The sequence below is a fragment of the Monomorium pharaonis genome, chromosome 10 (genome assembly GCF_013373865.1).
Source record: "Monomorium pharaonis isolate MP-MQ-018 chromosome 10, ASM1337386v2, whole genome shotgun sequence".
NCBI classification, from domain to species: Eukaryota; Metazoa; Arthropoda; class Insecta; order Hymenoptera; family Formicidae; genus Monomorium; species Monomorium pharaonis.
In genome coordinates this window covers 9,610,576-9,631,929 of record NC_050476.1, presented here as the reverse complement: position 1 = coordinate 9,631,929, position 21,354 = coordinate 9,610,576, and the positions used below count along the sequence as shown (strand labels likewise).

The 21,354-nt window shown below is 37.1% G+C and overlaps 1 protein-coding gene across 6 annotated transcripts in view; it reads left to right on the top strand.

Moving 5' to 3' along the window:
• The window catches only part of LOC105831889 (myotubularin-related protein 3), a 199,634-nt gene that overhangs the window by 15,977 nt on the left and 162,303 nt on the right, over positions 1 to 21,354 (top strand). For 4 of the 6 annotated variants that reach the window (XM_036293108.1, XM_012672341.3, XM_036293107.1 and 1 more), the window contains exon 2: positions 12,094 to 12,149. The exons of 1 other annotated variant lie outside the window; for it this stretch is intronic. The gene's annotated coding sequence lies outside the window, so the exon portion shown is untranslated. Of the gene's footprint in view, positions 1 to 12,093; positions 12,150 to 19,227; positions 19,305 to 21,354 lie in introns of all 6 variants that reach the window. One more of the 6 variants, XM_036293105.1, reaches the window with a different exon arrangement.

Sequence of the window (21,354 nt, the reverse complement as noted above, 5' to 3'; positions counted from 1 at the left end):
GGTTCACCGCTGCTCCTTATAAAGGCTGGTAACTGGCTTTTTACTCTTGAGTAAGGAGGGCCTCTAGTGGTGAGCGTGCGTAACGCGTTTTTGGAAAGTAAGATCTCGAATTTCTTACTGTGTTTTTGTGGTAGCCTACTGTCAAGGGGTGCGTGGTCCTGTTTCTCTAACAATGTATTGTGGTGGCGTACTGTCAGGGGCGCGTTAGCCCTGACTCGTCACAAACGCGTTTAAAATTTTCGAACGATGTTACTTTATTGTAAAACTGAATTTATTAAACTTATTATCGTCAATTCCTGGAACCATACAGGGAACCCTCCTGTTCAAGATCTGTCTCTAAGTACAGTTCTCTCTTGTGCTGGGGAGGTTTAGAATGATTTCTCGTAAAGGGGTTGCAGCTCAAAAATCGAAACGTACGTATTTCGCGAGCTCGTAAATGGACAAATGCTATTTAGTTGTAAAATAAATAGTCTGCGTAGTTTTAAGTACAGTCCTCTTTTGTACTTGTGAGGTTTGGGGCGATTTTATCGTAAAGGGGTTGCAACTCAAAATCGGAATGTATGAATTGTGAGGGTTAATCTTTGGAATTTTGTACGTTATGTTCTTAAGATAATTCTTAATAAGTTTCATTATTTTTTCTAATATTATTTTTGATTTGCATTTATTAAGGGGTTGTTTGGGGGTTAAAGGGATGAGCTCAATAATTTTAACTATATCAGCTTAAAAGCTCATAAAAAGCTAATAATTCTCCTGCAATGATTGATTTGATATCTTAACTTTTAAGTGATGGAGGGGGCTGAATCGACATTAACTTAGCCCCCCCCCCCCTCCACAAAAAATGTTAAATTCTTACTCAATAATGAGCTCAAAAATTTTAATTGGTGGCATGTAAAAGCTCATAAATAGCTCATAATTTTGCGTTATTTGTTTTTTTATTTTTGCATGTTGGGAGGGGGGGCAGCTTGACAGGGCTCTTGTCAAATTTAATTGTTAAGGTGCATACAAGAGTTAAGTATTTTAAAAAGATTAGCTACAAAATTACAAGTACAAAAGATTAGTTACTTGATAAGTTAAATCTTGATCACGAAATTCAAAAGGATGTTTTAAGAGCATATATATAGACAATTATTTTGATACCAAAGTTGATGCAGAAACTATTTTTTTTAAGATACTTTATTTTTATGTGCACGTTAGTACCGTCACCTTAACAAATGAGTATGACAAGTTAAATATTGAGCACGAAATTTAAGGATATTTACAAATAGACAATTATTTTGATGCCGAAGTTGACGCAGCAACTTATTTTTTAAGATACTTTATTATGTCATAAGTTAGCAGAACAAAATGAGTAAAATTAATTCTAAATAATATTTTTATTTATTGCTTATTTGCTACTAAAAAGTTGCTAAACAAAGATTATGGCTATATTCCGATATTACTGCCAGTACTGAAAATTTATAGTTTTTGTTACGTATAGATTTTCAATACTGGCAGTAATATTGGAACGCAGCCCAAGTTAGCGGAACAACATATAAATTCCAATAAAATAATAGATATTAGTATGAGAATTTGTTGCTCATAAAATATTTAATTTTTTGTGTCCAAAATTAATGTTAACAAAAAAAACCATAAACATGCAAAGTCGTAAGTATGAACTATAAGAAAAAAAATTTGTTGTTCATTTAAATTTTATATTGAGACATCGTTTGGATTTGTGGCTCGACAGAAATTGATCAGCATGCAAATTACAAGAGTAAACTATAAGAAAAATCTTGTTTGTTTAAAGAGTGACCCCAAAAACAGCCAAAAATTGCCTATTTTGTCACTTTTTAACTCGGATTTAAATTTGGTGTTAAATGATAGTTTATCATGAGACATCCTTTGAGATTTTCAAATTGAGTCCACATTTTATTAATGAGATATGAAGGGTCAAAGTTGCGATTGCGCATCAGTGAGGGTAGGCTTTTTTAATTTTTTTACGCAAATTACTCTGAAGTTATGAGTAATAGTAAAAAATGTTTTAGCCAAAAGTTGTAGGTCTAGTAGAGGGCTATCCAACGGTAATATTACCTTGAGCTTGGCGAGACAAATATTAAGGTCATTTAGAGCTCAAGTTGATTTTTTAAATAGAAATATCTATTTTTGTCTTCAGAAGCGTATCTCTGCGGTCTAAATAAGTGTACGTATTGATTCTTATTCTTATCGTTATCGAGAAACAACAGCTTGGATGTAGAAAGGTTATGATCCTACTGGGGTGCTTGATTAACGTGACTCCCCTTGCCTATCACGATTTATGAAATATGTATGTCGATATGTACTTATTTTTTTAGTTTTGCTTTTTGGATATAGTTATTGATACATTACATATACTTGAATTGAATATATCTATTCCATTGTACTGTTCATATCCAAGGTCATAGAATTGTTATTATGTAGCTACAGTATCCAACAGTTTGAGAATCACTCTCATAAGTACAATAATACTCTGCAATCGCGTAAAAACATATCGACATATATACATGTTTTGTGAATTGTGACAGGCAAGGGACTTATGCTAATTAAGCAGCCCAATGGGATAACCCTTCTACATATAGGTAATGCTAAAAACAGGAAACAATGCGTACACTTATTCGAACCTCAGAGATACGTTTTTTAAGAAATAGATATTTTTATTTAAAAAATCAACTTGCCCTTTAAATGGGCTTAACATTTGTCTCGCCAAGGTCAAGGTAAGATTACCGTTAGATGGCCCTCTACTAGACCTACAACTTTTAGCTGAAACATTTTTTGCTATTATATAACTTTCGTAGTTTGTGTAGAAAGATTAAAATAGCCTATCTTTAATTGATGCGCAACTGCAATTTTGACACCTTATATCTTATCGATAAAATGTGAGCTCAATTAAAAAATTTTAGAAAATTAACGTCTTATGATAAACTATCATTTAACACCAAATTTAAGGGTAATAAAATAGGCGATTTTTGGGGTTACTTTTTGACACTAGGACATTGTCTGAATTTGTTGCTCTTAAGATATACAAGTTCTCCACTTATTGCTTGCAAATTAAGTTTTAATAATAACGAAAAACCGATCAGCAAATTACAAGAGTAATCTATGGGTGTTTACGATAATGGCTATCCGAGTAATTTTTTCTAGGACCGAAATATATGATAACACAACCATCTACTATCATCATGATTCGTGACAACTCAATGCTGTCCGGTATAGCCAAATCAACATCACGAGCAAGTTGCGAGTTGCGAGTTTCGTGAGTTTGTAGCAGATAACCTAAAAAGTACGACATAAATAATTTGATTATTACAATTAAAAATAATCTGTTTTTAATGTATGGTAAGATTATTAACTTTATTAAAATAGTAATTATATAACACAATCATGTATTTTTAAAGTATTGTCTAAAGTAATATTAAAGAGATTATTTTATTTACAAAAATATTTTATTTATTAATTTGTCTATCAAGTTTCTATTATAACGTATATCTAACGCATATCTAACGTATATCTGTTTACAGTATATCTTAATTTACTATGCACTTGTATTACAAATTTAAAAAATTTATTGTAAACATTATTATTAGTTTCACATTTGTGAAATATTCATGCATAATATTTATACATAAAGATATATGATTTTTTAAAATAATGATAACACCATGCAACTTATCATTAACAGTTGTTACAAGAAAGAAAAATATTTATACTTAAATTTTTATTTTACTTGTAATCTAAAAAATATAATTAATAATGATTTATTTAGTAATTTTACATAATTTATCTTATTTGTTTCAAAGTGTTAACACCATCCGTTTAATAAAAGATGACTTTTAATATATATGTTAGTTAATAATAAATAATAACATTTATTGAGAATCAATGTTTAATTAAAATATTATATTAGGTTTTAAAATAATACCGTTATGATAGAAACTTGATAGACAAAATAAATATTTGTAAATAAAATAATCTCTGATATTACTTTAGACAATACTTTAAAAATACATGATTGTGTTACATATAATTACTATTTTAAAGTTAATAATCTTATCATACATTAAAAACAGATTATTGTTAATTGTAATAATCAAATTATTTATGTCGTACTTTTTAGGTTACCTGCTACAAACTCACGGAACTCGCAACTTGCAACTTGCTCGTGATGATTTGGCTATACCGGACAGCATTGAGTTGTCACGAATCATGATGATAGTAGATGGTTGTGCTTATCATATATTTCGGTTCTAGAGAAAATTACTCGGATAGCCATTATCGTAAACACCCTATGAGATAAAAAATTTGTTGCTTTTCTAATCCTTGGTTGTCATACTGGGTACAGTGTACCCATGCTCATGTTAACTTTCAAGTCAAATAAGTCTCACTTATAGTTTGCTCATAGTACTAGTAGCGCTATCTGTTGGAAGATTGAAGTCTTCTCTATGACGCTAAGCCGAGAAACGCATTAGTTTGTTTTTGGCAGCCATTAGAATTAGGTTTAAGGTACGCTGTACTCGAATGTGATAACGGTGTTTTTTTGTTATTTGAGAAACACTTCTGTTTTTACGTAGTTTTCACATAAAAAGGGTAAGGATTGTGTGCGATAGTAAAGAATATTTTTTATTTAATGATAAATTTCTAAAGTTATGTGTGTTATAAATGTGTAGCACTATGGCATATAATCTACAAAGCAGCCGTATTTGAAACGTATTGCTACAAATTGACAATGTATGTGGTACTTGCAAAAGACCGGAAGACGCGGTTCCAATGGCCGTCATGCTTACGGCCAATGTGTGACAAGTATAGAGTGTATTTATGCATAGACTGGGTGCTCTGAGTTTATTCCGTACTTTCCTTGGGGTTGACGGGATGTTTTCCAGAGTGCACCAAACCTTTTAACAACTCCAACAGTTCTATCACATAATACAACTATCACATAATACCTCTTCCCCCCGTCCTCCTTTCTCCTCCCTCTTTTTTCCCCCCTTCCCTCTCCAAACTCTACAATACCTTACATTATCCATATCTCACAAAAATATACCAAATACACTCTACGCGACCTGGTCATTAAACTTTTATCTTAAAATTTTAAAATTAAGAAAGATGTGATTTTTTTGTAAAAACTAATTTTTTCTGGAAATTAAAATTTTTAAGATTTTTTTCAACATAAAGCTTTTTAACTTTTAATGTTATAATAATCAAATAATATTTTAAAAGGGCTTCTAGATACATGCTGTGTTCTGGTACAGCGTTGCGCCGACGTTTCGTAAACGTTGCAGTTTGCATTATCAGGGCTAGGAGCTCCAATGCTGAGTTCTCTTGGATTGTAACGTCCTTATATACCCTTTGTCCTGGTGGTAGAGATGGGGGTGAAGGAGGGGGCGGAGTTGTTCAGTGGCACAGTTCATGGGCCTACTATTGGTCAATTGTTGGCCAATCTTAATACAATATTGGCTTACTATTTGCCAATTAATATGTGCTGTTCGGAAATGTTTTTAATTGATCAATTAACCCTCTGACTTCACACTGGGTTAGCCACACCCAGGCCGATTTTCAAACGTGCGCCATTTTATAACGAGCAGTAGTGTAGATATGAATTTTATTGAATCCCCTTGGGGTTTACAATCTCAACATACTTATTCTATCTTAGACTAACTTATTTCTATCTTAAATCTAATTCCTGGTTGCTTTGGCAGCCGCTGCTGCCTCCACAACCTATCCTACGCACACACACACACCGCCTATCTGTGGACTTCCGTTTCCTCTGCCTTCCTTCAATTAATTATCGATTTTTCCACTCTTCATACTATCTTCGCCTCTCTCTATCCCTTCCCTCTCTCTCATCAAATCCCTAAACCAACTCTCTCCCTCTCCATCTGCCCCTAAAATTCTTCCTACCACCTCCTGCCAACTGTCTCTGCCTAAACCCCAATCTCTACACTCCTCCCATACATGCTCCCATGTCTCTACGCCACCTCCACATAATCTGCATCTTTTCTTCTCCTCCTCCTCCCAATATTTATTGCCTCTCATCTCGTTACCCAATCTACACCTTATAATTCTCCTCCACCTACTCTCTCCCCACCCTTTTTTCAAGTATCCTGGTACGCCCTCCTCCTTTATCATTTTATACCACCTATTATAATCCGAACCTACAATTCTCTCCCATCTTTCCTCTCTCTGCATTTTTCTCTCCTTACCAAATATCGCTTCTACTCTATCCTCCTCTCTTTCCTCGCCTAACTCTTCCAAACTCCCTCCCCTGTCCTCCCAAAAACTTCTTCTTTCCCCTTCCCAGCCACTCCCTACTTTTTTTGTCCTACACCTCTCCTTTATCTCTTCTAAACACATCCTTGCCAACTCGCTACCTCCGCCCTCTTCTAACCTCCTTTCATATTTCCACGCCCTCCTTCCCGCTTTCCCTCTCAATTTATCCCTTTGTATCTCCTCTCTTACCATATAACCCGGCGTGTGCCCATCCAAGCCTAACATCCATCTCAGATACCTCTCCTCTAGCTTCTCTAAACCGTCTCTCTCCTTCCAACCCCAAATTTCCACTCCGTATCCCATAACCGTCCATACCAACCTGTCAAATAGCCACACCCTCCTTCCCCAATCTCCCCCGTACCTTCTCTTCCCAATCCCCCAAACCTGACCCATCACTGCCGCCGCCCTTCTCACCCTATCTTTTATCTGCGCTTCTTGCCCCCCATTTTTTTGAAACACATACCCTAGATAGCAAAATTCTTTCACCTCCTCTATCCTATTTCCTTTCCACCACCAATTTCTTCTACTCTCCCTACCTCCTCCCTTTCTAAACCTCACTATTTTCGACTTCTCTGCATTTAAAACTAAGTTCTTTTCATCCAAGTATCTTTCTAGCCTTTCCAACATACTTCTCATCTGATCCTTATAACGAGCAGTAGTGATAAGATAAAACATGGGGGAGAAAAAAATTAGGTCCCTTTTATTTTATGCGTGCTTGATCCGGTCATTACTCGCTTAGTGCCTGCAGCAGCGTAAATGGAAGTTTAATTCTGCGTGTGATACACCCAGTGTGCGGCAAACATCACAAAATTGTGCAGAGCGGAAATTTGAAATGTAAGTAAAAGTTATTGTATTCAACTTTAAATTATCTTTTTTTAATAAACCAAGTAAAAGGACATTAGTGAAGTATATTTTTGTGTATGATAAATTAATTTTTGTACACGGCAAAAAATTACTCTCAAATTGAAACTTATATATTCTAATTAACGCCATTCTTGTTTTATATATAAGCAACAATATATAATCTTTATAGAAGAATTTGAAAATTTTGAATTTTAAAATATTATAGTCTTATTTCAATATTATAAGTATTATTTTTAAAATATGATATAATTGTTTTGATAATTTTATTCTAAAAAAATTATAATCTTTGATTTAAACATGTAGTACTCTTTATCCAATATTTTTTCTTTTCTATTTAAGAAAATTATTCTTAAATAACAAGAATATTATTTTCTTAATTAAACTATATAAAAATTTGAAATAAATTTTCATTTAAGTAAATTTTTTTTATTTAACAAAAAAAAATTTTTTTTTGTGTATGTTTTCAGAGAAATGAATACACGGAAAAGTAAATAGTTGAACTTCTATTTTTTTATATTTGAATTAAATAAACAATAAATAATCTTGAAAACAATATCTGTTGTCGTTTTATTCACAAATATTTCGATGATTTTAATTTTACGGTATTAACCGTCAGATTGAAAAATAGTGAACATTTATATCTTAAAAAAAAAAAAACTTTTTGGTACAAATCAGAAAACTAATAATAGATTCTTAACCCTCGGAGAACACATAGGGTCAATTTGACTCTTACCTCGAATTTGATTGTAAATATCTTGAAAGCATTTTGAAAATTGGCGGGCCTGAGGCCTTTTACCTGTAGTTTGGGGTACTAATTATATGTTAAGATGCTCCTTTTGTATAGCGCAACACCTAATAGATGTTGGGCATTATTCGAAGTCGGTACAGGGTCATTCTGACCCTGTTGTGTACTAAACGTCGGTTTTTCAATAGTAAGCACGATGGCATATAGTTTGCGGCCACGTATTCAGAATGCCTTAGTACGTATCGAGTAAGAATATTTCGATAGCAACAGTTCTTCTGAGGTGAATAATGTGTCAGTACAGTCAAACACTAACACGTCGTATTCAGATTATAGTGAAGCCATCGCCGACAATAAATAAGTTAACTTTTACCACAAGTCATTTAAATAATAAAGTATTCACATATATGTAATAAGAAATAGATTTTTATAAAATTTTTTTACAAATATGTTTGATTTTTTTTCTTTTATTACCTAATCACTTTCATTACCTAACAAAATAAATACCTTTTTTTTAAGGTACACTAAAGTACAATTTTTTCTTGATTTTATTACATTTCAAGAATACACACGTAAATTTTTAGCCAGAAATATTTAAAAAATTAAAAAATACAATTTTTTTCGTAAATTACGTTTTTAAAAAAAAAATTTTTTTGTGAATTTTTTAAAATATGTGAATAATTCCAACAGCACTTTTTATTTATATCAATTGATTTAACAATGTTTCAAGTACATCTGGAAATTTTTTAAAGTTATCGCTCTCGTCAATTTAAAATGGTGGACGATCAAAGTGTGTGTAGGGTCAGATTGACCCACAGTGTTCTTCGTGATCGAAAATATAGGTGTGTTCTCCGAGGGTTAAAATATAACTCTTCAGTTTTTCAATTACAATATTTTGAAGTATTTTTTTTTTTTCTACAAAATGCAGCCGTTTGAAAAAAAAAAACAATTTTTTATGCAAAATTTTTTGATTTATTGTCTGTCTATCGAATATATCGAATATCTTTTTCTAGTTAATACATACGACTTTCTAACCTATTTTATCACAATTCTGAGAAATTTTTCTTAGAAATAAAAAAATGGATTAAAATCCGATTTTTGCTCGAAATACAAATCGTCAAAGTTTTTCGGGTGTCGTACACTTATGTGTGCGGTGACCGTAACTTTTTGGTAGTATGCGGTCAGAGGGTTAAAAACATTTCCGAAACGTACATATTAATTGGCAAATAGTAAGCCAATATTGTATTAAGATTAGCCAACAGTTGACTAATAGTAGGCCCATGAACTGTGTTAGTATGGATGAATAACTCCGCCTCTTCCCCTCATCATCATCCCTACCACCAGAACAAGGAGTATATAAGGACAGTTACAATCCAAGAGAACTCAGTATCGGAGCTTTTAGCCCTGATGATGCAAACTGCAACGTTTGCAAAACGTCGGCGCAACGCTGTACCAGAACGCGGCATGTATCCGGAAGCTCTTTCTATTGGAAGCAACGTCAATGGCCGTGAAAGTTTTAAGTCTAAAATAAATAGCCTCGACGGAGAGGCTATGCTAAGGTCGATTAACAAATTTACTAAATTTGGGAAGTCCTTGCACCTACAACTGTGCTCATTAGCATTTCTAAAACGGTGTCGTGACCATCAAGTGGTACCAAAATGCTTTCGATTAAAAAGTCCCGTGCCAACTTTGAATCAGGCGAAAGGCATTCTTCGACAAGCATCGTTGAAGTTAGAGAGAAAATCTCAGCACTAAGAAAGATCTAGCTGAGACTTCTCGGAAATTATTTGAATTACATCTTTCTCTCTCCACCTCTTTGGACCCGGAATCGTGGCAAACACTGGAACAACCCAGCCGTTCTGTTGAGACAAGAACACGAAAACAAAAAAGGAAATATAATGAGATCAGTCCTCAGGTCCAAATTCTAGTTTCCACACATTCAGTAAAGAATTTTAGCAATCAAACTATTTCCATTTGAAGTTTCTGTTCTTTCCAAAGGACTTAATTTTGCAGTCACCCTTACTAGCATCCCTAGGGAAGAAATTATCAGCTAAATTGGAACGGCTATTTTTCACCTCTCTGCTGAAGAAAGCAACGACATTAGAAGACGGACGGCCAATATCCTTCACAAGGCAAAACTCCCCAGCCAAAATATGAGCAGAAAAGAACTTTTAGCACTCAGAAATCTGAAACAAAACAACAATATTTTGATTCTACTAGCAGACAAAGGGAACACCATGGTGGTTATAGATAAGGAAGACTACTGCAATAAAATCAAGGCCATGCTCTTACAAAGTTTATCAAAAACTTATACGAAACCCGACTTCCATTATAGAGAAGAAAATGATCTCTCTTCTTAGAAATGCAGATTTCCTCCTCAAACTCTTAGAAATTTAATCGCCGAGAATCTTTGGCTCTTAGACTCTACGGTCATCCTAAGATTCATAAAGAATCAGTGTCATTACGCCTCATTGTCAGCAACATAGGGGGACTTACCTATAATTTGGCCCGCTATCTCACCAAACCTCTCCAAGAACTTACTGGACACAATGATTTTAGTATTAAGAATTCAATAGATTTCGTGAACAAAATCACTAAAATCAAAACAAAATTCAATGATATCTTTGTAAGCTTTGATATAGTCTCATTGTTCACAAATGTTCCTGTTCAGGACGCTTTGAACATTATCAGGAAATCCGACAGAATTTCCACGAACCTCCTTTCATTAATATAACACTGTTTAACGTCAACTTACTTTTAATTCCAAGGAGAATTTTTTGAACAAACTTCTGGAACAGCAATGGGCTCTCCCATTCCACCCATCATCGAAAATATCTTTATGGAACATTTTGAAAATCAAATTCTAACAAACGCACCTTTCAAACCTATATGGTTCCAATATGTTGATGACACTTTTGTGATTTGGAACCATGGCAGAGATATTTTTCTTCAATTTCTTGCCTTTCTCAACTTTCAGCATTCTAACATTCAGTTTACATTGGAAGTAGAACAAAACAACCAAATCCCTTTTCTAGATGTATTGGTTAGAAGGAGCGGAGACGGTCCTTTAAGCCATCAGGTCTATTGAAAACCAACACACACAGATCGATATCTTCACGCCACCTCTTACCATCATCCTTCGCAAAAGAATTTAGTCATTAGTTTACTGGTATATAGAGCTCTTAAAATTTCTGAACCAACTTCTTTGAATGGGAAATTAGAACATCTTAATCAAGTATTTCAATAAAAAATGGATATAGTAGTAGAAACATCAGTCAAACAGTCCAAAGATTGAACAAAATTTGCAGTCTCAGCAACATCGGGACGCCGAGTGAAAAGGGAGAAAAAAAAGAGAAGAGAATAAGGTCTTTCCTTCCGTATCTTCAAGGTATGACAGAACGCATTAGCAAAATTTTGCATAGACACAATATAAAAGTGATCCACAAAGGAAGATTTTCCAGTTACTTCCTAATCCGAAGGATCAGAGACCACGCTTATAATCAGGTGTATACAAAATTCCCTGCTTTTGCGAAAAAGTGTACATAGGAGAAATTGGGTTTGGCCAACAGTTAACCAATAGTAGACCCATGAACTGTGCTATTTTTGGATGAACAACTTCGTCCCCTCCCCTTATCCCCATCTCTACCTCCAGGACAAGGGATATATAAAGACTGTTACAATCCAAGAGAACTCAGTATCGGAGCTCCTAGCCCTGATGATGCAAACTGCAACGTTTGCGAAACGTCGGCGCAACGCTGTACCAGAACGCGGCATGTATCCGGAAGCCCTTTCTATTGGAAGCAACGTCAATGGTCGTGAAAGCTTTTTAAGTCTAAAATATTTTAAAAAGTTGAAGTTAATCCCTTATTTTTTTGGTTATCATATCTCTGATAGTTTTAAAACCGTGACCGTTTGAAAATTGATACGGGTACACTGTACTCAGTGTGACAATGATGAGGAATTAGAACATCTTAATCAAGTAGTTTAACAAAAAATGACTGGAGATAAGTGTGACAACCGAGGGTTAAATTTGATACTGTGGCGTTGTTTGAATTTGTGGCTCTTAAAATATGCAATTTCTACAATTGTTACATGCAAGATAAGTTTAACAATGATGAAAAATCGCTTAATGTGAAAAGTTATAATAAAAATATTTAATAAAAGATTCAAGAAACAATTAAATGCTATTTTGAATTTTTATATTACAGGAGACAGAACATCTTTGATCTGTTGGGACACCAGACAGTTGCTGATTTTGTATTAAGTAAGTATAATTGCATTACTGATATAAACAACAATACAACGATAGAGATAAGACAATAACTGTCGATATTATTTGTCTGCTTTAAATCTTAGATTTCGCATATATATAATTGAAGAATCTGCCAAATGTTTATGCTAAATACATTATAACCCGTGAACTTTGAATATGATTAGTTAACGGATAGTCACGGTATTCAGGGTTTGGGCGGCGGGCTGAGTGACTAGACAATCGGATACGTGCACAACGGTGGTTTATTAATTATGCAACACTAATAGTTCTACGCTAATATATATAGAGATGTCCCTACATCAATATTTATAGATAAGTACCTTGGTTTGCGAGGTACGTAAATCGCTGTTGCTGGCGACGTGTGTCGCGGCGCGTGTGTGCGCGGAATATGTCGCAGTAATACGGCGCTCGGAGTGGTTGCGGCGGTGCGCACGATTCGTGCGCCGGTCGATCGGTACACGGATTGGCGGTAGCGGTTGATCGCAGCGGATGCGGCGCTCGGATTGGTCGCGGCGGTACGGTCGCGACCGCCGCGATGCGGCGAGGCGTTTGTACTGGCCGTGGTGGTCGGTCGCGGCGGTGCGGTACGGTGCGGTACGGAGCTCCGGTCGGCTGTCACGGCGATCAGCTGCCGTTGACAATCATCCCACAAGGATGATCTTCCGCGGCGTCGGTTCCTCCTCAAGGGAGTGGCTCACTTGGACGCAGTACAATTGGACACAGTGCAGATGGACACAAACTAATGTACACGGTTTAAATGGATACGTTTATTTGGACACAGAAATTGTATACTTCGCAATGTTGTACACGCACCGGCAGAAATGGTGTTTCTCGGAGTCCAGCGCGGCGATCACTCACATACACGAAGCGCCGTACGTGTTAATAGGCGCGCGGTGAAGTGGAGACGCGGAGGAGCAAAAAAAGTGGGGATCGCGCCACTGTTGCATCCTTTACCAACGCCACACGCTCAAGGATAGAGTTATGATGAATGAGAAGACGTGATACCGATTCGCTGGTGTCCATATCTGTTTCACTCGCATTCAATACTAATGACGTCTTTTGCTTGAGTGCGAGTGAAACGGATATTGGACATCAGCGAATCGGTATCACGTCTTCTCACTCATCATAACTCTATCCTTGAGCGTGTCGCGTTGATGAAGGATGCAACACCGGCGCAATCCCCAACTTTTACGCCGGGGGACACCATTTCTGCCGATGCGTGTACACCGTACATTTCTATACCCTTCTGTTTAGGGCACTTTTACTGACGGGGTGGGTGCGGGAGGGAGGCCGAAGGCCCTCCTTGCACCCCCTCCGCGTGTGTGTGTGTTTGTGTTTGGCCACGGTTGCGGTGTAGAAGTGTACGGTGTACAACTTTATGGTATATAACTTTGCATGTACAACTTTGCGGTGTACAACTTTATGGTGTAGAAATGTACGGTATACATTATTTTGTGTCTATTTGCACTGTGTCCAATTGTACTGTGTCCAAGTGAAGGCCACTTCCCCCTCAATACGGGGTCCCCGAAATCGGTATTGGGAGCGGTCGCTCAATGCGCCAACCGGATCGGGTAACGAGCAGGGCGGTGAAGTGCCGCTCAGTGCGCGACGTCGAGGAAGTGCTCAATACGCACTGTTAAAGGAGTCGGGTTTAGTTTAAGTGGCACTCAGTGCGTGCTTTAGGAAGCTCAGCTCACTCCGCTGATAGGATCGGTCGGCTCAATACGCTAGACCGGGGAGATCTGCCTTTTTATCACCGGTGGAGGGCTTTTATAGCCCCCGTTCGATGATAAGAGGAGCGGGGACGTGAACGGAGACGAGATAACGGAGGGGACTACGCGATGTAGAGAGGTAACGGCCCTTTTTTAGGGCCCAAATACTGCTTTAAATGGAGTTTGGCCCATGAGAACTTTTCATCAGGAAGTTGAACTGGACTTTTTCCTAAAATTTTATCTAAATTCAACGAGAGCCAATTTTCGTACAATTGGTGCGGGGTTTTTTATGGATTAACTTTAGTGTTTATAGAAAGTATTTACATCCTTCTGGTATTAAAATTTGAGAAAAGACCCCGTACTTTTTGTAAAAAAAACTGAGTTTTATACGAATTAACTCAATTTTTGGCAAAAGATAGCTGAAGCCATGCCGATTAAAAGTTGTAATTGCCATGTCTGTTCTATAAGTCATTTTTGATGCAGCAGCGTGGTGAAAATGAAACGTGTCATGTATTTCGCATAATACACATACGTGTTTAATCCTTATGTATTTTGACCCGCTGAATCCGAATCCAAGGTCAGAATGGCTGAATTAGCTTATTTTTTCCTAATCTCAAAAAAACACCTTGTAAAAGCAGTTTGGGTCACAAATGTATAATTTAGAGCGTGCAAGCTTGCGTAACCACATTACGCGTGGAAAATTTAATACGTGTGATAAGTCTAAGCTTTTGTGAATAAATAGCGTAGAAAGTTTACTCTTTTTTTATTATATATATTTCTTACTCTCTAAGGTTTGGACTAATGAACAAACTGAAACCTGGATGTTACAAGTCTGATGAGTGGAGACTATTCATTGATTTTTGTAAGAGAAACTTGAAAGCAGTGTTGCTGCACAATACTAATGTATATGCCTTTATTCCTGTAGCGCACTCGGTAGTGATAGAAGAGTACACAAATCTGAAAAGTTCTTGAAGAATTTAAATACACAGAACATGGATGGCAAATTTGTGGGGATTTGAAAATTCCCACCATTATTGGGTCAACAATTAGGTTATACAAAAAATCCGTGCTTTTTATATTTAATGGGATAGTAGAGATCGAATGAATCATTACATAAGAAAAGAATGACCGACAAGGACGTCTTTGCAACCTAGGTCTAAAAACATAATTGAACCGTTAGTTAAGCTTTCAAAAGTTTTTCTTCTACCTTTTAATATCAAATTATAATTCATAAAAGAATGAGTGAAAGCTCTAAGTAAGAAAGATGAACCAGTATTTACAAGAAAAATTTTCTAACATTTTCTAATATGCAAAATTGCGGGAAGGAATTTTCGATGGACTTCAAATACGTAAATTATTAAGAGACGACAATTTTGTCACCAAAATGAATGAAGACGAAAGAGCAGCATGGCTGAGTTTCAAAGATGTCACAGAAAATTTTCTAGAAAAACACAAAGCTCAAGATTACAGAGAACCGGTGGCGGAAATGATGGAGAACTATAGAAAACTGGGTTACTTAATGAATTTTAAGTTGTATTTCTTGAATTCTCATATCGACTACTTCCCAGAAAATTCAGGTGATTATAATGAAGAACAGGGAGAAAGATTTCATTGGAACATCAAGGAGATGGAGCATCAATATTAATGCAAGTGGGATGTGAACATGGCTGATTTCTGCTGGACGCTCAAACGAGATGTCTCTGTGAAAGAAATGTAAGAGTAAGCCATTGCACAGAACCTTTGAGAATAAAAGAGTTAGATACAATAGAAAAAGGGAGTAAATTTTCTACACTATTCATTCACAGAAGTTCAGACTTGTCATACGTATTCAATTTTCCACGGGTAATGTGGTTTCGCAACCTTGCACGCTCTGAATTATACATTTGTGATCGAAACTGCTTTTACAAGGTGTTTTTTTGGGTGGCACTCACTTGGACACGGTTCAAATGGACGCGGTGCTTTTGGACACGATATCTTGCGCACGGTTTAAATGACCACGGTGCATTTGCACACGGTGCGTTTACATACTGTGCATTTGGACACAAAAGAAATTTTATTAAAAATTACGCCAGTTTTATGCACACAAAAGAAATTTTATTTTAAATGTACGCCAGTTTTATGCACACGTAAAATTTGTCCACCAGATATTTGCACACGAAAAAATGCCCATCGTTCATTTGGACACATAAAAATTGCACACCATTCATTTGCACACCGCTCACTTGCACACCATTCACTTGTAACGATAGCTCCGTAGCAATCGCGTTCGGCCGTCCAACCGCCGAAATCGTCGTCCGAGAGACGACCAGGGCGCCCCGCGCCCGCCTAAGACTCCCCACTAACGCGACCGTTCACTCCTACGAACGACAGCACACCGACCGCGCATCGGCTGACAGCTCGCGCAGGCGCCTTGCATCGATGACGAACCGCGCGAAGCGAAGCAGGCTAACGACCTCCGTGAAAGAAACAGTACCAGGCTGTTAAAAATGTTTAAATTCGCACCCACGAATAACGAGACGATCCTTTCCGATACGACACCTCCCACAACGAAACAAGAAGCCTCCACCGCGGTATAAAAGAGCGGCAGAAACGGAGGAGAGATTAGATCTTCTCCGGCGAGCCGAGCTCGTCTCTTCCGACCAGATTTTGAGATACCAGAGGTTTACGAATAGTGGCCCCGGCCGGATATTACCGGCGATCTCACAAGTCTAAGTCACCGAATTCCTTTCCTGCACGGCTTAGCGTGGGGTTAGGGCTATCCCGCCTCCGCCGGACATTACCGGCCCGCCGAAACCTTACTTTCCCGTCGATTCCTGGCACAAGGCTACCGAGGTAAAGAAGCATCCTGCTTCGGCCGGACATTCCCGGCTAGCCGCCGCTAGGAAAGCGATACTTCCCCAAATACCGAACGCGCGCGTCACCCCCACCAACACACTTATACGCACGAAACCGCCGACGATCGCGAGACTCACCGAAGACCCCGTACACGCCACGCCGATCGAGGCACAAACTTTCTCCGACCGCGTAGACCACGCTCTCTGACAGTGGGTAACCACGCTTCGGCATCTGCGACAAACGCGCCGCGGACATTATACTTTACTGTTATCTTTTTGTATTATACTGCACTATCTTAAATACCTCAATAAAAACGGTACAATTAAAAGAATAACAAAAAGCTTTAGAGGTGTCTCTGACCTATTTTCCCTGACTCCGTCCTCACGCACGAGCGCAGGGAAAAACGGGTCATTACACACTTGCCCACTTATTTACACACCAAGAAATGCGCACCGATCATTTGCACACGGAAAGATGCACACTGATTATTTGCACACGGAAAGATGCGCACCAATCATTTGCACACGAAAAGATGCGCACTCATCATTTGCACACCGTTCATTCGACACGATGCTTTTGGACACCGTTTATTTGCACACCGCTCAGTTGCACACCGTTCAATTGCACATCATTTAAGTCGCAAACCCATGTGGTGCAGTGAATGCTTTACACACACACACGCACACGCACACACAGCAGACACAGTGCAAATGGACACAAAATAACGTTTTAAATGGACACGGTTTATTTCGACACAGTAATTTTGTACACAGTAAAAATAAATTCTGGACGAATTAAAATTTGTTTGACACGATAAAAATGTACACCGTGCAATTGGACACGTAAAATTTGTACACCGCTGAGTTATATACCGCAAACTTGTACACCGCAAACTTGTACACCGCAAAGTTGTACATCGCAAACTTGTACATTGCAAACTTGTACACCACAAAGTTGTACACCGCATACTTGTGCACCGCAAAGTTGTACACCGCAAAGTTGTACACCGCAAAGTTGTACACCACAAAGTTTTGCGTGGAAAGTCGCAAACTCATGTGGTGTAGAGAATGGTTTGCACACACACGCACGCACGCACGCAAGCGCACGCACGATTGCACACGGATCGGATTGCGCACTGACCCGTTTGCACGTGGACCCGATTGCGCACCGACTCGATTGCACACGACCCGTTTGCACACAGAACCGATTGGACACGGACTCGATTGGACACAGTTTTGATTGCACACCATCCCGATCGAACACAGTCTCGATTGGACACGGACTCAATTTGACACGGATCCAATTAGACACGGATCCGATTGGACACGAACCCGATTGGACACGGACCCGATTGCACACGGACCCGATTCCACACTGATCCGATTGCGCACCGACTCGTTTGCACATGGACCCGATTGCACACGATACGATTCCGCATCGCAGAATAATGCAAAAACAACCTAGATAGCACAGAAAATTTAGCATATATTTTTATAAATATTTTACGAATTTATTTTTAAAAAATATTTTTTTTAATTATATAATCATTTTCCATAAACGATTTAGAAATAATACAAAAACTATTAACAATACGTAAAATATATTTTTTAAATATACTGGAAAATATTTATGGTAAATGAACTCGAAATATTTTTTATATTTTTGGATTATAATAGCATAAATATTTATTTTTAATGTTTTCATAAATATTTGTCATAATTTTTTTACATCTGACAAATTCAGACATGAAAATACGTACAAAATATTTATTATAAGTATTTTTGTTTCTTATACATATTTTAGAGTCGCAAACTCATGTGGTGCAGAAAATGCTTTGTGCACGCACGTACACACGCATACACAAACACAAACACATACACACATGGGGTGCAAGGGGGCCTTTGGCCTCCCCCCCGCACTCACCCTGTCAAAGTCGCTAACCCATGTTGTACATTGCAAACAAAACAAAGTTTATATGTATTAGCAGATTTCTAATACAATATACACGGTGTACAACTTTGCGGTATACAAGTTTGCGGTGTACAACTTTGCGGTGTTTAAATTTTACGTGTCCAATTGCACGGTATACATTTTTATCGTGTTCAAATTGTAATTCGTAGAGAATTTATTTTTCCTGTGTACAAAATTACTGTGTCCGAAATTTCTGTGTCGAAATGAACCGTGTCCATTTGAAACATTTACATTATTTTGTGTCCATTTGCACCGTGTCCATTTGCAATGTGTCCAATTGTACTGTGTCCAAGTGAACCACTTCCGTGGTTTTAATTCTTTAAACCATTTTTGAGCACCAATTAAAATTTTCTAAATTTGTGTATTGCTTCCCTCTCCATTTGTGCGGAATTTCAGTGCAAAATTGAAATTTTGATGCAGTAAATATTTAACATAAAGGTATAAAGGGTAAATTAAAAAAAAAATTTTTTCAAAAGCTAAACAGCATAGTTAAATAAAAGTGTTTATGCTGTAAAACTTTTGTATAAAAAATTTTTTCATATTTTGTTTAGTTTACGAGACATATCGAGAAAAGGCAAAACTTCTCAATTTTTGAAGAGTGGTTTCAACTCTTTAAACCATTTATAAGGTAAAAACTTTTAAATTCATGTATTTATTCCCTCTACATTTATGCCAAGTTTTATTAAAATCAGAATTTTTGGTTTTACGAGGTTTCCTTGTTAGTCACGCTGCGGGTGTATACAATACAAAAAATTTAACACATTTATCATTTTTGCAACACAATTTTAAGTTTTCTAAAATAGGATTAAAATAACCAATTGGGTCGTAATGATGCAAAAACTTAGGGTGTTTGGATCGTTTCTATTTGAACAAGTCAAATGATTACGATATGTATTATTCACTATAGTCAGTATGATAATCAATGCTATAATCACATGATGGTCACCTGATTTATTCGATTTTTATAATATATATTTTTTGTGTATTCAGTGTTGTGACTATCATGTTGCTTGATAAATATAAATATATATCTAGGGTGATTCAGAACGACCTAGGTGTCCTTGCAATGACATATTCCTGAATTAATACTGAGATGATTTTATTTTACAAAAATTTATTCAAAGCTTACTTCTGAATTATAAATAAAATAATTACTGAATCACGGGAGGCATACATAAGGTAGGCAGGGGCGGCGCGACTCACTATCCAATCTGGGTGATTACAAATTCGATGTCTTATACTTGATGGATAAATAATTTTACCAGGAATGGACAACATTTTATGTAACACTTTGCATGTAACAAACCTATAAGTATCGATAAGTCAGGTTGACCTCGTTTTGGACGTGTAACGATTGGACACTGTACGATTCGACATCGTATTATTAGACACTGCATGATTGGACACCGCACGATTGAACACCGCATTATTAGACACCGTACAGTCTTCTAGTGAGAAACATTAATATATCATATGACAGATTATCTAACTTTAGAAACATGGTGACAGAAAAAAATGTCGCTCTGAAAAAACGGCAGAAAAAAAAAGTGAATTTTAAATGTCTATACGTATTTTTACGAGCATCTCGTTTTGTGTGGAAAGTCGCAAATCCATGTGGTGCAGGGAATGCTTTGCGCACACTTTTATGTTATTAATATTTTTTACTAGAAGACTGTGCGGTGTCCAATAATGCGGTATTCAATCTTGCGGTGTCTAATTTTGCGGTGTTCAATAATGCGATGTTCAATCTTGTGGTGTCCAATCTTGCGGTGTCCAATAATGCGCTGTTTAATAGTACCGTGTCCAATCGTGCATGTCTAAACCGGGGTACTCCCGATAAGTTATAAGTTTTTTTTTCTCAGACAATACGCATCGAATTTACTCACACACTTCGTCACGTGTCAATTATCAATAATATTAAAGGACAATTCATAAAACTGTCTCGTAATCTTACGTTGTGCGTCACAGCGAATTAATAATCTCATGCTGCACGTCACTTACAGCGACCCACTATTATGCCTTTCGAAATTAATCACAACTTAGACTTCTCACATTAAAAAAATTACAATTAAAATTATTGTTGAAAGATACATCAGACGGTATAACAATGCACTACTTCACGAAACTGTCATAGCCTCAACATATTGCACATCACTTGGCGCAAGTCCCTGGCGACCTACGTGACTCCATTATACACGGTATAAACGTCGTAGTGACGATGCAAACGCCACATGATAGCAAATATGCGAGATTGACATTCTTTATCCTTACGTTAGCCCCCCTATAAATACCACCAAGGTTAACGACAACGACGACGACGACGACGAATCTTACATGAAATTTTTACATTTCGGACTTTGCGTTCCAATATCTCCACTCATAGAGCACATAGAGGAAAAATAACAGCTTTCTGATATGAATCGACCCCAAGCTTTTGATTGAGCCTAGTTAGAATTCGATTGCTTTAGCCATTTCTAAGATTCGATAATTTCGGGTGCTCACAAGTTGTGTACTCGCGTAAAGAACACGGTCGGTTTCGCGCTGCGCGTTTACTAGGCGCGAGCCACTACCGTGTCTCTTGATTGCATGGACATCTGGGTCATTCTGAATTACCCTGTATACATAAAATACAAAAATTTTTACAACTGAACATGCCTAGAAATGTTTTATTGTTTTCT